General features: G+C 44.8%; 1 long non-coding RNA gene across 5 annotated transcripts in view; it reads left to right on the top strand.

Moving 5' to 3' along the window:
• The window catches only part of LOC119148711, an 87,728-nt gene that overhangs the window by 41,936 nt on the left and 27,918 nt on the right, over positions 1 to 17,874 (top strand). The window lies entirely within an intron of this gene.

Here is a 17,874-nt window from a genome sequence, read left to right as displayed (position 1 = left end):
AAGTCTCCCTTCCCTCGGTGCTCTGTGCAGCCTTGTAGCTGTGCCATTTGAGGTGCACTCCTTGGCATTGGCTGCTTGTCTTACAATGCTTGATAGTCGTCGTCCAGGCTGTGCATCAGTGGCTCTGCAGATTACCAGGCTTTACGAAAATGGACTTGAAAACAGTGTGTTCCTCAGATTACTGTATATATATGACTAACTGTACCCAGCACACATGACTTCAATACCCTCAGCTGTCCTTTCTGTTCCTTTGCTGGAGATGACTGGAGAGTTGGCAGAATGAGACATATGCCTGTGCTCCAGTGGCTGCAGCTTTCCTCTGATGTATTAGTGCAAACCCACCCTTTGCTGGCAGTTTATGCAAATGCACCAGCCTGAGCTGGAGCATTCAAGGTGCAGGCACATGTTTCTTCTGCTTTACCTGCTGTTGGGGCAGTAACTTCTGGCAGAGGGACAGGCCAGACAGCTGTGGAGGGGTAACATCTTAAATCACATCAGCTAGGCTCTTTGGAGCTCATCTGTCAAATACCTTCATATGCTCAGAATGGGTGTAAATTGACTATTTTGCCTGGGACCATCAGTCATGCTAAGGAGGATGGCTTGGAACAAGGGCATGGAGCTTCATTGTAGAGTATGCCTGCTCCCATGTTGTACCTCTGTGTTATCCCTCACCATCTTTCTGGCTACTCAGAGAGGATGATGTACCTAGGCTTGGTGATTTTCCACGTCCCTGCTAACCGGTGAGAGAAGGCTGGGATGCAGAGCCAAGCACTGGCCCACAGTAGTCCTACTGCTTACCTGCTAACATGTTCCCTGCCACCGCTTCGGGCTATGTCATCTAGCGCTCCCACTGGCAATGCCTGGATGTGATGTAGGAGGCTGCAAACTCAAACCACGTAATATGCTCCTCAAGGACTTGTTTCAGCCTGATGGCTGAGCAAAGGGGCTGTAGTGGGAGCTGCCTCTGAAAAGCGGGCATCGCTATCCCATCACCTCTCCTACCAATAGCACAGGGTCTGGGAACAGGGAGGCTGGGGTTCAGACGTGGCTGGTAAGATCACTTCTCTTGTCTTCAGTTTTCAAAATGCTTTCCTGATGGCATCTCACACCAACTTGTGCCGTAGCTTCCTAGATAAATTCATGCTCAATTCTATCTCTGCAATTTCCATATCATGTTTATTCAGAATAAGTTGTTTTTGCTTCTCAGCCCTGCGGGGTTAACCTGCCTTATGAAATTCAAATGTCCTCTTGCTTTCTGTCTTGTAACACTTCTTTCTCTTCCTCCCAGCTCTTTGTTGGCTTCATGGACTGTGCTAAGCTTGCAGGAGGTACCAGAGTGTTGAGAGGGAAACTTGCTGCCCGAGCCAGCCCCAAGCCCTTCATATGGGCTGTGTTCTGGTGCAGTACTTTCGAGGGTGAACGTTACACAGCTGAACACTCATTATTGCAGAACCATTTTTTTCTCCAGTTCCACTCTGAGGGATAGTACAGCAGTGGGCCAAAGATCTAATACAAAAAGCATTAAGAAGATAGGAATTTCTCCATCAGCTCAGCAATTTTCAGGCTCTCACTAGAGGAAGCTTCCTATTTTAGGGAATATTTTATCTCTGTGTTAATGCCTAATGTGTTGAACTGTTATACAGGGTTTTGCTATTGCAAAATAAGATGATAATGACAATTCCTGCCTGTGTAGCCAATGATTCTTTGTGCTACTTACAGCTTCTTTCATTGAAGGATCTCAAAGCTCTTTATGCCTTAGCTCTTCAAAGGACCCTATTTGCTCAGACACCCAAATCCCACTGAACTGAGTGCTTAACTCATAGAAGATATTGTAAAATATTAAGTATTTTAAAAATTCTAGCCTATATCTATTAACAAATAAGTTAAAAATTGCATTATTCCCCCTTGTAACAGCATGGGTGCTTAATAACACATGAAGAATCAGAGTTCCAGAATGTACTTGTGCTGATCTGCAAAGGGAAAGATCCTGAATTGGGAGTTTTTTTCCATGCTACATGGAACTTTGCGTGTTAGAGGAGTGTGAAGTGTCCTGCAGGAAGCAAGTGTGCACTCACGAGCTACCGTGCACGGTGGGGGAGGTGGGCCAGCCAAGGAGTGTGACCTAGTGGGGAAAACAGTGACCTTGAACCCCAGCAGCTGCACAGCACTTGTCAGAAATGTTGTGTTTGCTTCAGGCTTGGCTTGGAAGAAAATATTTTGGGGTTTTCTTTTGTTAAACAGCCTTCCCCCCCCGCCCGCCCCCTGCCCCGGACTGGAATTTCTTCTTGCTGGTAACATTGGTGTTTTCACTTTTCCTGGGCTGAAAGCAGGAAAAAGTTTTCTTTGCAGGAGTGGACACGCTGCCTCTTGCTCAGCTCCTGTTGCAGGCTCACTGGTGTGGTGTGGGCATGTAACATGCAAATGTTTTAAAAATGAAGAGGTAGGAAACTGGAGAGATAAGACTGAGTGTCTTAGCAAAATCGTTCAAGTTCTTTGTCTCTTTTCCAGTGTGGAGAAGCCTTGGCATAAGGCAAAACACAGCTGAACTTAGCTGCAAGTAGTTGTAGTCCATGGTGCATCTAAGGAACCAGAATATTCCAAGCTTAAGCAGGGAGGTTTATTGCTTTATTTACAGTCACACATAGCACACAGATCCTCATTTACACAAGCAGCGTGCTGAAGGCAGCCTTTCCCTGTGCAGCGCAGGGCTGCGACCTTGCCAGATGCCGAGGTCAGCCAGCTGCTCTAGGAGGTATTTAGCAGCCTACGAGGTTAAGTTTGACAATTCCACCTCCTGCCCTGCTGTCGGAGCGCTCCTGCATGCTGCACTCGCCTGCCTCCACAGATAAACCTCATCTTCCCTGATAGTGAGATTTAAGTTTGTACCTGAAAAAGACCAAAGGTTAATGTGGTAACAAAGCAGCATGGTTATTATTTGGAGTAGATAACAAATAGTTCTGTGCCCTCTGGTGCATAGCTTTAAAACTCTACAGTGGAGGGGAGATGGTGAAATGGTATTCCATAGGAATGCAGTTGGAGCAGCACAGGAGTTATGTTTCAGTGGTTCGCCTTAACTGGAATTTTTACATTTCTGATGTGTTTTTTTATATTCTGGCTTCTTAAAGAAGCAAGGGACAGGCCATCATTCTGTCTGCCTGTGTGTCAACCTGTCAGTCCTGCTCTTCTCTGGTATCAGTCGACTGACTTCCACCAAATTTTCTAACAGGACAGGCAATTCAAAAAATGTGAAGCTCCTGTAAGCACAAGGAAAATTGGAGGTTGGGCCAGGGAGACAGACTTAAATGAGTGCCCTCACTGGGAGAAAAGACGATGGTGAGAGCTGAAGTGTGACTTGCCCAGTGTGGCCTGTCAGCTGGCTGATGAGCTTGTGCATAGCTTAGAGCAAACGCAGCGTGTGCTGCCCCGTGTCCTAGCCTCCGTTAGCTGACCACGGGGATGCTGCATAGGTGTACACGCAGGGAGACAGGGCTGTTGCCGCTTAAGACCAAATGATACTGCAGAGACTAAATGGACTTAGACACCAGAACACTTTAATCGCAGATATATGCATTTTTATGAATTGTACAACTTCTCTGTTCAGTGGGAGAGGTGAAGCAGCCCGGAAGAGAAGTTGGATGGGTCAGTGTAGCAGCTCCAGCTGTGCCACGTGTAGTCCCACTGCTGGGTGGTGGGGTCCCACGGGGTCTCTCCACAAGTGACTCCAGGTGCTGTCAGATATAGGTTTTGGTAGAGATTACTCAATGCTCAATTAGCCCACTATAATTCCCTCATTGCCCAACAACTGTCTGTTACCACCCTCAGCTTGCTCATTTGGACAAGTGGCACCTGACGTGCTCTTGCTTAAGTTATTCTTCTGTTCTTAAATCTAAGCTATTCCCTTATCCATAACCTTAACTAGAGTGTCTAAGCTGACATTGTCAATAGGCCTAACTTATTCTAATTGCTACAAGGGAACACAGGGAGATGATACAGGTATGTCCGCTGGAGAAATAAGAAAATAGCTAAAGCAAAACCCTCTGATGTAGGTCTGCGTGGGACGTAGGGCAGAAATACGTAAGAAATGAGAGTTGTGTTGTGCTGTTCCTTGCGAACAACTTGTAAACTCCAACGTTCTTGAGAGGCAATATGCACTCAAACAACTGATATGTGCCTGCAACCTTAAAGTCACCTTAGCAAAGTTTTTTCTGTGTGCATTGGTTATTTATTACTGCTAGAGCACTGTGGATGCCCAGGGGATTTCAGCAGCATGGGGATATGATTACACTCAATAATAAAAATAATGGGCTGTAATAAATCTGTCATTTAGGGTAGAAAATATTGACTGTTAATAATATTACCTGTAGTATGGACTAAATTATTTTAGTACTACTAAAAACTTCCAATTGCTGGTTTCATGGAGACATGATTCTTTCGGTGGGTGCAGGAGCTGATGGGTGGGTGGAATAAAGGAAGAGGACTGGAGAAAGGTAGATGATGGCAAGGCAGGGCCTGAAACAGTCACAGGGGAATCACAGGAAACTGCAGGGACTATGTAGCAGAGATAAAAGGTTATATTCATGGTGGGGAGAATAATCATTAATTTTAGGAGGGCAGTGGTTGAATCTGGGCGAACTCCCAGGCATATAGAGCATCCTTGGACTAGGACCATTCTTACAGTGTAAGACCATCTTTAGTCTCCATAGAGTTCCTTCACTGACAGGGAACAGGGGAATGGAGAATGTAAAGCCTTGGTGGCTCTAACCTATTAGAGCAGAGTCTTGTGGCGAGAGACCTTACAGGAGAGTAAACCAAACAAGCAAACCAGAGGCATGGTGCGGGGCTGGGTGGGAAAAGGATTTGGTGAGGACGTGACCAAAGGAAGAGGGAATGAAGGAAATTGCAGCTGGACTTGATGATCTTGAAGGTTTTTTCCAACATAAATGATTCTGAACCTGCAATTCTGACTAAGTCCCAGGAGCTTCAGCTGCTACCATTTCTAATGCGTAAGTTGCACACATATGACTAATGTTGCAGTTCAATAAAAAATATACTCATTTGCTTTGCAAATAACAGTACTTACGATGTTAGAATATATTGGGACATGAGTAAATGGCAGGAGGCTGCATCAGAGGAAGTTCAGGTTGGATGTTGGGAAAACTTTCTTTGCTGGGAGGGTGGGTGGTTGGTCACTGGGATGGGGTCCCCAGGGGAGTGGTCACAGCACCAAGCCTGTCAGAGTTCAAGGAGCATCTGCGCAATGCTCTTAGTTACATGATTAAGTTTTAAGGAGCCCTACAAGGAGCAGGGAGTTGGATTCAATGATCCTTACGGGTCCCTTCCAACTTGAGACGTTCTGTGATTCTACTTGGAGGTTTGCGTGCTGCTTTCTGTTCCTGGGGTCTGGTGTTGCCAGAGAAGGGAAGGGGATGTGGAAGTCCTGTTGCCATCCCTGCTGAGAACACCGGGGTGGCTGACTGGAGAACAGATGTAGGAGAGCCGTCTAGCATGAGAACTGGATTGGGGCAGAAGGTCACTGGTGATTTCTCAGTGGTGAAGACTGAACAATATGGTTCTTAGGGACTGAACAGAGTTGCAGTCAGGCATAAAGCATACTAATTGCTATTGAAGAAGCACCTAAAGGTGAGCAGAGGTATGGTCTAGCTATGTCTCTAGGTTTGTCTAGGACTAAGAAAAAGGTAATTCAACCAAAAAAACCATCAGTGAGGTTAAAGGGTGTGAAAGAAAACGGACAAAACTCTCTCTTCAATGTCTCAACACAAGAAATGAGGGAAATGACTAAGCAGGAACAGTGAGAAGTTCTCATGCATGAAAACAAAGATTTAGTCTGTTACAAAAACCGGGTGGGTAATGCATGTGACTAGAATACCAATAAAAGAACATATGATCAACAGTAGAGGGGAAAAAAGCCCTAACAAAACTAGGGCAGAAGAAAATGAGGCTGCATAAAATAATGGATCAAAAAGGTAATTCAAAATTTTTTTTGAGCTGAATTTTTCCCCTTGTGTAGAACTTCTGACCTGAGATTCCCATGTGAATCAGGTCCACTATATTTTAAGAGAAAAAGCCAGGCTGTAAAAAGAATTCATGGTTTGCTTTTTTTTAAAAAAAACCTTTTTAAGTGATCTTGTAAGTATGATCTCATAGTTACAGCGTGATGAACAGAGGGTCAACATGGTTCCAGCAGATACAGGGCAAAAAATTTGTGATGTCTTTCAAAGCAGTGAGATGGGGCTCCCCTCTAACCTCTTAAAACAAGCAGAATAGGGCAAATTGCCAAGCTTAGCCCTTGCTGCGCAGGCTGATCTGGGAGCGGGTAGGTATCGGGGTACTCGCTTGGCTGCCTTTCCACCTGTGCCACCAACTGACTGTGGGAGCCTGGGCACATCACTGCCGCTTTTTTCATTGATTGAATGGTTCAAATAAAGCTGAGCAGCTTCACTGTAGGCTATGAGGATTCATTAGTAAATGTTTTGAAAATGCTTTGACATCCTGCAATGATCATAGCTAGACAGACATGTCAAAACTTTACCTGACCTCTTTTAATAGCGTGTGTGTTATGAGGCCAATTCCCATGTCCAGAGAGCTTGGACCTTGAATTATTGAGGGATTAGAGATCCAAGCATTGAAACAGATTTTAATTCAGAATGTTCTCTGTACCAAACAGAAACATAACAGTGGTTAAAATGTTAAAGATTTTGTAAATGGCAAGACAGTCCTGTCTTTTTGTTGTTGTTGTCTTTTTGGGGGAAAAAAAAAAGGAAAAAAATATTGGAGGAATAAAAAAAGACTAGAGGTATTCTTCCATCTAACTTCTCTCTGGGCATCACCACAGAGAGGCTGGCTCACCTAGAGTAAGGGATGTAGAGCTTTTATTTTCATTAGCACCCTGAGGGCTGAAAATAGCTGTAGAGGCAGAAGCTGGACTCTTCTCACTTCTGTGTAAAAGCATCAAAACAAAAGGCACTCAGCTTCACTGACAGGTCCCAACCTATGATTCCACATCTGATGCTCAAAGTAAATCTCTTTAGACATACCCACACAATGAGTTAGGTTTGGATTTATTGAGAAACTAAAGTGCTGTTTTTGAGACAATGACACTATGTACTCTGGTTTACCCCCGCTGGAGTACATTGGAGTTAAATAAGGCAAAGAAACAGGCCACTGTGACATGAATATAATAATTGCACCTGCAACAAACAATGAACATCCAGTACTGAAGTGTGGCAAAAAATAAGGAAATGTTTTATATAGTGAACACACATACTGGAAAAAAAAAAAAAAAAGTTGAAAACTGAGAGAAGCCGGATCAAACTGTTAGGAAATAATGTGAAAGCTTTCAGGTATTTTAGAATCAAAGCATGAGGGGCTTATTTATTATTATTATCAGAACTTTCATTGGGGAAAAGATGCTGCTGGCAAAAAAAATGTTTCATCAGAGATGCTAATACATTGAGTAACCAGCAATTTTCTTTTGCAAGAGATTTTTTTAAAAAGAACACTGTGAGCTGGTGGTCAGCTGGATGTAAGAAGGGTTGGGGGGGCAGCTTCGGTGGTGGGTAGAAAGTAGGGATTGAAATTTACTTTGTCAGGCAATCGCTGTCCATGTAACCCAAGTCCACTTTTCAGGAGAGTGAGCTTCTGGAGGTATTGCCATATCCAAATGTACATCCCAGTCCACTTAATGTTGCCAGTCCCAAAGCAGAACCTGAATAGCCAAGTACGGATCTGGAAGCATTTCTGCTGTCTGGCTTTTCAGTTCAGCTTGTTATAGAAGGGAGGCCAACCCCTTCGTTTCAAACAGGTTTTTGGATGCAGGGGCTTCAATTTGCCCTTGCAGCTGATAAATGACTCTCATTGCCTTGGTAGTTCTTCACTTGCTATTGCTGGGGAATCAGGCCCATGGTATTGGTTCTGACATATCTCTAATAAGGATGCTAAAACTTTCTGCAAACCAATTATGGAGTTGATAGAAGGGAATGCAAAGCTGTCCTCTAGTATGAGCTGGAGATGGGGCATAGAGAGGATGGGAAAGTATTAAAAACACAGTCTCGTAAGCCTAAAGGCTAACAATATCAAGACAACTTAAAATACAAGGTAGATTAAAAAAATCCATTTGGCTGAAGGGAGGGTGTGTAAAGGAATTGTATAGAAAATGAACAAGCGGGGAGATGGAATTGAACAGATAGCCACCAGTGCACACCTCAAACCAGGGAGGGGAGGAAAGAGAAGCCAAATCAAATCACACTTGCTTGGGGCAGGAAAGAAACAAGGAAAGGCCTTATCAAAACATCCAGAGAGAGTGAGGCATCTGAGAGACTTTCCAAATGAGAAAGTGAGGTAGGGGGAAGGATGGGAGAGTGGCGGAGATTTTCAAATACTTTTTTCCCCTCAATTTTCTTTGTTCAAGATGACATAATTAATCCTCCTGCAGGGATATTTTACAATATTGTTGAGCGCTTAAGGCATATGCATACACACCCCCAGTCTCCTCTCCCTATGACCAGTGGAAAGCATCCTATGGATCAGCCTCTCCTGAGAGAGTGCCCCGTTCGCGCCATACAGTATTCGCTGTTTTTTGGAAGCAGCAGTCATAAAGGAAAGTGCCAGAAGGATGAAGCTGTCATCTGTAAGTATCCCTTGTGGCAGTCCTCTGTAGGTTATACCATTCCCCTGGGATCCAAACAGACCTTAAAGGATCAGCAGGGCTTCTGGGCAGGTTCCCTTATTTCCTCTGTCAGCAGGGGGACAGAGAAGGGGACAGGTACTACATGTCTTCATTAGGAATATAGAGGAAACTCCCCTTTGGAGCGCTTTCCTCTGCCCTTGTTCCCTCTCTATGTATTTTATAATAATTTTTTTCAACAGAGACAGCAAATGAGCATTTATGTCCCCTTGCTGAGCAAGGGTCTTAAGACTATCCCTCTAACTTTCAGTGCCTGACCTCTGTGAGACAATTCGGATGAGCCTGGTGGCATTACCTTGCTGAATCAGAGCCTCAGATAAAAGCGAGTGCAGGAGATCTGTTATGCTTCGATTTCAGTGAGGCAGCTGAGATAATGCTGCATAATAGAAAGAAACGAGATGAATTCCTGGCTGATAAAACATGCCATCAGAGGGATTAGGTATGGTTTGACATTTGAGAAGCAGAATGACATTAATGGGTTAAAGTAGAATGAGAAACACTTTTACAAACAGATCAGAGGAAAAAGTAGCAGTAGGGAGAAAGTAGGTCTATTAGTAAATGAGGATGGGGAAAGAAATTAATGATGGCTCAGAAATGGCTGAGATTGTGAATTTGGCTTTCCCTCCCCCCAAAACATCTTGAACAAGATTAAAAAAATTAGTTTGAAAATGAAAAGGACAAACTGTAAAATAGCTGTTAAAGAGCAGGTGTGGGAGGCTTGCAATAAGATGTGCGGTAGGTCGGCTTCTCTGGGCAAGATAATACACCAGGACGGTTTGGCCCTTCAGGACCCATCCAGCCCTAGTCAGACCCAGCTGGGATCATCCAGCAGCTTCTATAAAAGGCTCAAACAGAGCCAGCAGGTGACTGCAGGAGATGACCCGTTTTTTGCAGGAATGACAGACCCCAAGGGATTTGAGAGGAGGGGGAGGTAAGCAGGAGCAGGAGCAGAATGGTTTGGGCTATAAAGGAGAAGAGACGAGTGTGCTGTGGCAGAGCGGAGTTCATCAGCAGGTCCTCGCAGGACTGGAGGGACTGACCAGCTGCCTTTCAGGCAAACAGCTGTGCACACATGTGTGCTAGGGTACTTCAAGTTGTGAACTTTGCTGCAGTGCTGGCAATTATTTCTGAAAAAGCTGGGAGATCTGAGGAGATACTGAAAGCTTTAAGGAAAGTGAGTGACCTTCAGAAAATAAGTGATCCCATAAGTAACCATCTTTTTCAGTCTAATTTGTCTTCAGCAAAATAATAGATAGAATATTTGGAAAAAAAAATCACTAAAAAGCTCCCAGATAACGGAGCCGTAAGCAATAGCAGGTCTACAGAGAAACCCCATGGCCACACTAAGGCAAGTGTTTTTTGTATTGCAGGAGTATAAATTTGGAAGGCAAAGGGCACGTATAGCACATGTGGGTTGTAGCAAAATATTGGATAGCTTTATATTCCATATTAGCTCAAGTGAATTTTGAGAGGAATATTGGAAAGTAGATTGAAAGCTGTCCTTGGGAGCTTGAAGCCAAGGCTTTTCTAAACTGACAGATCATGCGGCTTCAAGGGAGTTATCCTTTTCCTGGCCTGGCAACAGCTTCAGGGAATCCTGTCTCTGCCCAAGATAGGAAGGGAAACCTGGGGCTTGATGCTTTGGAAGATCACCAGTGTTACCTGACAATTTTCCTCCTCTGTTCCACTTCCAGAAAAGTAGCACTGGAAGGTCACTGGAGAGGTCACAAAGTCCACGTTCCCCACTATTTCAGTGTTGCTGTCGGCGTGCTTCTCTGGAGCAGGCTCGCGTAATACGTGCTGTGCTGTGCTCTGGAGGCTGGTCCCATATGGGGATTTTGAATGTGCCTGTGAGACTCTTTCAAAAGTCTTGATTTTCTTTCACAGTCTTGACCCATAAGCCACAGATGTTCCATGCAAAGCATGGCTGGCTGTGGCCACAGTCCCTGGGTTGGTTTGCAGACAGTGCATCTGGCACTCGGATCAGGATGATAGCACTAATGAACATAGTGAACTAAAAAGAGTTATCTCCTTTCTCTCTCCCTGCCTGGACAGAAATGTTTTTCAGTTGAACTTGTCTTTATAAATAATGCACTATTACACACAAATTCTATCCATCATTTTAATTTGTTTCCTTTCACCTCTCCTCCCCCCGCCCAACATGTTCCCCTCTCTGTGGACATTTCTGTTCACTTTCTCTCTTTCCCTCTCTAGTGTCTTCTCTCTAAAAAAAGAAAAGGAGGAAAAAAAGGTTCAGCTGAAAGGCTGAAGTTATATTTTGTTTATCTGCAAGCTGTCTGCCTGCTGTCCAGATATGTTGCAATTTTGTCCCGAAGGGACAAAATAAATCTTTGTGGTGAAAGTCCAAAGCTATTGGAGCTGGGCAAAGCCATAAGTCCCTTGTCATGAAGGTGGAGCCTGGCAAAAGCCTTGCTGGCTGGGGAAATCTCTCAGGGGCTCAGGCTCACGTAAACACCCTGATGGACAACTGCAAGGGACTGCTGGAGGAGAGGCTTGCTGAGATTTGTCTTCCTCAAAACCTGAGCTTCAACAAAAGAGAGGACAGGAGAGGGTTTGCTCTTCCCTTGATTCTGGTGCCAACAGTAGTTTCTAGTTATCTCTTTGGCCCCCTGGCGTATGAAACAGAAAACCAGTTAGCTTTTTAATGAGTAGCGGCTCATTAATGTCTGGAGTTTCCTAGAAAACCAGTTTAGGGAAAATAATCTAACCTGATTAGAAGAAACGCTGCTCTGCCGTTCAGGTAAGGTAAGGAACGTGTCCAACTCTTCCATGAGCATCCCAAAAGACCTTGAGTACCTGATTAAGAATCCCAGAACCTCAGCTGCTCATCTATAGAATTAAATTAATAATACCAAATACTTGCATCTCTGTCTTTAATGGCTCAGGACTGCCTCTGTGTGCACTTATCCCATGCTTGGCACAACAGATCTGTGAGCATTGATGAATAATTACAGAGAAGCGTTCTAGTAAAAGTAGGTTGGGGTGGTGTGCAAGAATTTATGGTGGTTACAGAGCCCTAGATAAAACTTGATCTATGGAAATATAAATAAGTTTCAGACAAGATAGCTCAGTTCTGCCAGGGTGGAGGGAATGAATGCTAATATTTGCAGCTTGTGCGGGCGGTCACTTCTTCTCTCTCCCTAAAAGAAGCAAGGTAATGCTGTCAGAAATTTGGTCACTTGAGTCTTAGTTGCTCCCCAAAGCCAGAAAGCATTTTTAAGTGCCTTGATGTGTTGGTTAAGCCCGAAGATAATGTTGCAACCAGGGAAAACCTTCCATGACTTAGGCTGGAGCAGCACTAAAACCTGGCATGTGTGGCAGGACCTGTTTGAAAATCTTCATAAGGAAACTTTTGTCCATTCAGGAAACTGTGGATCGTTGGAACTGAAATGTTCTGCAGTGGGGTATGAGGTCTGCTGAAGCTTGCAGCAGGAAGAATGACAGTGATGCTGCCTGGTCAGTGTGGCTCAAGGCATTGATGTTGTCAGTCTCCCTAATAACTTCTCTTTTCATTAGGGGTCTTCTGCTGAGCTGGGTGCTTTCAGCTTTCCAGGCCCGGCTGAACTGAGACTTTCAAGTCTTCATAGTTAGATTTCTCTCTCAGCTCTCTGCTTTGCAAGGTCAGCAGCCCTTCAAACTTTTCAGCTGCCCAAAATCTCTTCTCTGCAAACTACCCAGCTAATCTTATATTCCTGAGCAGATGGATAGCCCAGCGTAAAGTACACCCATCCGAGTCATGTGTAGCCAGTTTTTTCCAGGAGGATGCTGTGGGACACAGTGTCAAAGGCTCTACTAACTTCCAGGTAGACAACATCCACAGCCTTTCCCTCATCAACTACATGTGTCATCTTGTAGAAGGAGATCAGGTTTGTCAAGCAGGACCTGCCTTTCATTTTATGTAAGTATCTATGCCATGAGCAACTGGTCCAGTCAAATGCCACTTCCAACTACAGAAGCCCAGCCACCTTTTTGGAAGGGGACTACTGGTTAGGGAGTCCTTAGAGTTGCTTGAAGTGAAGCACAGAAGGTGCTAGGGGAGAACATGGTAAAACAACCCCCTCATTGCCTTCCTGTTGAAACCCCAGTGCAAAATATCCTCTCTGTGCCTGGCATTGTTGGGGTTGGGAGCTATGTGGCATCCAACCCAGGGAAGAGTTGCTTAGCAACTGTGTCCTGCCCTCAGGCTGCCCGTAGCTGCCTGTGATGTTCTGCTTTGATGATAGAAATTCTTCCATCTTGTGTTCTGGGGTCTCTGTGTACCCTGCTGGGTATATGTTGTGTGCATAGATGTTTGGGGGTTTTTTTGATCAAACTTGTATGATCTTACCAGCTTAGATGCCACACTCACCTGCTCTTGCAGCTTGAACTCTTTGCTAATTAAAGGCAAGGGTTGTTTTTCTATCACCTGGTTTGCACAAGGAGCTTAGACCAGTTCAGTGCAAGTGATTTGCAGGCTGCTTGGATAAACTGGTTCTTTCCCTTTTTTTATGGAAACTGCTTTGTCATGTACTCTTGCTGTACCTTCCCATTAGAGGGCCAAGTGAGGTAGCCTGCACAAAACAAGGGAATTGCCTCAAGTCAACTCAGAGATAGCTAAAGCAATTACCAAAAAAATTGTTTAAATGACTCATGCTAACAGGCTCACTCAATGTGAAGTGATCAGGTTATTGCTGTGACACTTGTTTCAGTGAACACGTTTTGCTTGGCAGGTGGGCTGAGGGCACAGAGCGATGGATGGTTCTGCAAACAGCTGAGTTGGTAGAAGATACTGCAGTTGCTGATTGCTGCCCTCATAGTGCCATCCCTCAAAAACCTGCCAGCTGAGCTGCTTGTTTCATCGCTCCCCTCTGTTTCAGTCTAAAGGAGCTGGTTTGACTCAGAGCTAAAATAGCAAGTCCCAAAGCTGGCGGAGTGGACTGGGCAGGAACCTCTGGCAGAGGGAAGCCCGCAGCAGGATCCCCTTTCCTTGACTTACTGGATACAGCAGAAGATCCGATACGTGGTCTTAATCTTGTGTTTGAGCAGCTGCTGTGTTAATGTTTGGTTACTCATCGAGCCTCAAAAACTTAAATGCTTTGGAGGATGGTACCGTATTCCTCTGGTACAAATCACCTATGAGTTGTTCAGAACAAAACGACTCTGTAAGAGTGCAGAGTTGGTCAAAACTGGGGATGGATTTAGTAAAAAAAACCACGTCTCCCTTGTGTGCTGCCTCTGCTGACAGCTCTTTGGAGAGGTAGCAAGCAAAGGTGCTGAAGATCAGAGTGGAAAATGGAGATAGACAACCCTAGCTGTGTTTAGGTGAGGACTTGTTTGCTTCCCGTGGTGCTTTCTCAAGATCGCTGTCAGAGTCTCCACAGGAAGAATTTTTCCCCTGTTCCTACCATCTCTGGGGAACTGTTTGATAGGCACAGTGGATTTGCTTGCAAGCACTTTAAATAATTTCCAGGGCTTTAAGTCCCAGAGGGGGTCTAACTCTAAGCTGAAGCTGCTCAGTGGTTCGGGTCAGACCCCTGGAGACAGCCTATCTGATGAACAGGTTCACCCCACAGGGCAGGGGATGCCTCAAGTACCTTAGAGGATAGTGTTATGTTATTTGTAAACACATGTTAAAATAGTTTGCCTGCATTATGTTATTACCATAATCATTACTTCTACTACTGCTCTGCAGGTTCTGCCTAACAGTTCTCATTTATACATCTTGAGGCCACTTCTGCTTGAAGAAGTTGTGAGATAAGAGAACAACAGAGATAGAGAGTGGGGAATGAAGTGACTTGTCCTGGCGCATCCAGCAGGCTGGTGGCAGCACCCACAGCTGCTCTCAGCTAGAATCCTCAACCCCGCTCCCTGGGACTGCACCCCACTTCTAGTGAGACTTTCCTCTGAAGAGATGGAAATTGCTGAGCTTACAGCACTGTTAAACCGTGGCTCTTTTTCCTTCCAGTAAGTTAGATATAGCTGTATGTTTTCTTCTTATGTACAATGTCTGTTTTAACTCCAGAATCCCTTGTTCTCTCTATTGGGAAAGGTAAGGGTATGGATAATGAAAGCAGTGAGCAAAGAGTTTGCATCACAAGAAACCCAGGAGACTGGTGTAGTAAGAAAGAAGAGTTAGGAAGCAGCTGGGTGAAAGGAAGTTATTGTGGAAAGCATTCTGGTTGTTCTCTTCCAGCAGTACTTAAAAATCTGTATTTCCCTCATAAAGGATTTGCTGCCACAGAGAGAGGCCCATGTCCAGTCCTACCCACGCTATGGAGGGTGCCTGCATGGCACATGTTACTGTAATGTTTAAGGGCAGACAGTCAAATAGCAACCAAAAAACCAAGAAAGACTGCAAAACTATCTAGTCCTAATTGGAAAATCACTATTTCTAGGCCATGCAAGATAGGCAGCAGTCTTCAGTCTTGGCAATGCAAGTTAGTGAAAGGAGGAAAAAGAACGGGTGAAGCATGATGGGTGTGGGAAAAGCATCAGAAAAGGACTGAAATTGAGAGAGAAGGATGTTACATAAAATAAGAAAGGTAGTTTGTAGGCAGAGGCAAATTCTTTTGTCAGACCAAATGATACAGCTGGAGAAAAAGGTGTAGGGTTTTTGGCACAACAGCCAAAAACCTGATGTGGTCCCTGATGGAGAACATGGGAGAATGTGGCTACCACATCACCACGGCTCTGGGCTCTTTTCAGGCTTCTCTAATGCTGGTTCCCACCGGTGACTGTTCAGGGCTTGGAACAGGACGTATTCCCACTTGCCACATTCTGCATGGGGAAATGTCTCTGGTGCTGTGGGGAATCCCGAGCTCTCAGGAGCTGCTCTGTGCAGATTCATGGGGGCAAAAATGCTGGAACGTCCCAGCTGTAAGGCAGGAGTGGAGGTGGGTCATCTGCTGGAGAGACTTAAATCATTATAATTCATTGGTTTGATACTGAAACCTCTCGGGTGATAGGGTCACTGCACGCTAGCAACCCTACTCCTTACACACATACACCCCCCCCCCCCCCCCCCCCACTTCTCAGCTTTAAATACTTCCAGGTGCTAGAGCAACTATCCAGATGAAGCTATTGAGTTTGTCCAGACAGTGTAACCACAGTGGGAACTTGAAAGCCAAGGGACCTGAAAGCTATGCAGCGGATGGAAAAGTCTGGCATAAGCATGAATAAGTATCTAGAGCCGCGAGCTCGTTTTTATTCCTTGCGGCAGGCTCCATGTTCACCACAGCTACTCAGCTGTCTGAATGTGTATGTAAAGCAGTATTATAAATCTGTGGTGCTACATGCACGTTTTTATTCCTATTACACTATATACATATTTTATTATGTTTATCATTAATATTCAGCATGGGGCATTAGCAGAAGTCAGAAGCAGTCAGTTCTGCTATGGTTCCTCCAATGCGCTCTCAAAAGGGGTTTCTGAAAGCTGAGACCTCTTCATTTCTGCCTTGCCTCATATGAGCTCCCTGTAATGCTCATGAGAACGTGCTGCATTTCCTCATCCCTTCCCATCCCTCATCCCTTCCCATCCCATTAGCTTTAGATAGCATCAGGAGCAAGCCCGTAACCTTTTGGCATAAACCCAGACTTTGCGCAGCAGGATGAAAAGTGACTAGGATTATAATTAGTGTTTGTTTGGGTGTTTTGGTTGCAAATCTGAAAGTTGGGCCCCCTCAACCTTTTCCTTTTAATAATAATTAATTATTAATCAGCCCAACAGAAGAGGAGGGAAAGGAGAATTACTGGTACTGTGTGGAATGCACATGATGGGAAGAGGTAGAAAATTTTCTGGTAGGAAGTTGAGGCTCTGGAATCTGATTTGAGGAAATATTTGCCTCGTTAATTATTGCATTTTAAACAGGCTCTGAAGCCCACCAGAGGAAGACTTTTTCGCCCTCCTTTGCCTGCCATGTGCAAGCACATGCTGGAAATCTCTATTTGCTCCCCTTCCCAACTTCAGCACTGAGGCAGCTGGAAGCTACAAAGATGTTCTGGTTAATGAGACAAGCAAAAAGTTCTTTGTGTCCCACAGTGCTTCAGAGGTCTGCATCATCCCGCAGGGCACCACGGTGGAACTCTTCCATGGCTGAGATGTCAGAGCTCCCCTGTGGCTTTGATTCTCCTTTGCCAAAGTAAGGGATAGTCCCAAAGGCAGGGTCTAGGAAGAGACATATCTGTATGGGAGTCATCTGAAGAAAAAAGCTTTTGTTTAAAACAACACACACACATAAAATAACAAACTCCAACAAAAACACCGCAGTGAATTTAAGGTGCCCACGAATTTAAGGCAAGGTGTCAGGGTCTTTCTGGAAGCTCGTACTTCACTGAGGTGGCTGTGCTTAGTGCTCATTTGAGTTAAGTCTTGCCCAGCAGAAAGCAGTGTCTTCTAAAGATTATACTGGTGCTTTAGTAAGAGGCTGTCCATTTATTTTTTTTCCTTCTTGTAAGAAGAAACCTGTCCCCCATCCCCCTTATTTTCTGTGACTTCTCCATGGTTCTCAGAGCTATTGATCAAGGCAGTCTTCCGGGGGTGCTCTCTCTCTCTTTTACTTCCCAGTGTGAATTGTGCTTCACCAGCTGCTGCTCTTCCGCTGCTGTTTGAGCCCTCTTTCCTCTTCTCTCTGCCTTTCAGGCAAGTCCCATCATTAGCACTGCTACCTTTTCCCCTGCCAGTGCTGGCTGTAAGGCAGGTGTTGTCACTCCTGTGTGAGCCACACTCAGCTCTCACATCTCCTTGAGCTTACCCTTTAATCTCTCTTGTTTGTCTGCCTGGACTCTACAGAATCTAGGCTCTGCTGTAACTTCCCAGCTTGCAGGCTTCACACAAGGACCTGTCTGTCCCTGGGTGAAATTCTTTTCTTCCTCCTTGTGTGGAGGCAGCATTGACCATTTTGCAGGGTACTCATCACAGAACCCAAGGCATTGACATTATGCTTCTTGGACAAATTACTTGTTTATCCATGTCTCTGTTTTTCAAGGTGTAAAAATAAAAGAGATGCTGATTTACCTTTTTAAAAGATTTTGAGATCTATGAGTGAAAACTGGCAGATAAGTGTGAGGGACAGTTGTCCGTATGCTTTGTCCACTGTCACCTTTTACTGAGATCTCACACTTACACGAGTCACTATTTCCTTACCAATATCTTCTCCATCAGGTTCATG

This window comes from Falco rusticolus, chromosome 5, assembly GCF_015220075.1.
Source record: "Falco rusticolus isolate bFalRus1 chromosome 5, bFalRus1.pri, whole genome shotgun sequence".
Taxonomy (NCBI): Eukaryota; Metazoa; Chordata; class Aves; order Falconiformes; family Falconidae; genus Falco; species Falco rusticolus.
Note: the sequence above shows the minus strand (reverse complement) of the source record. Positions and strands in the feature narration are given on the sequence as shown.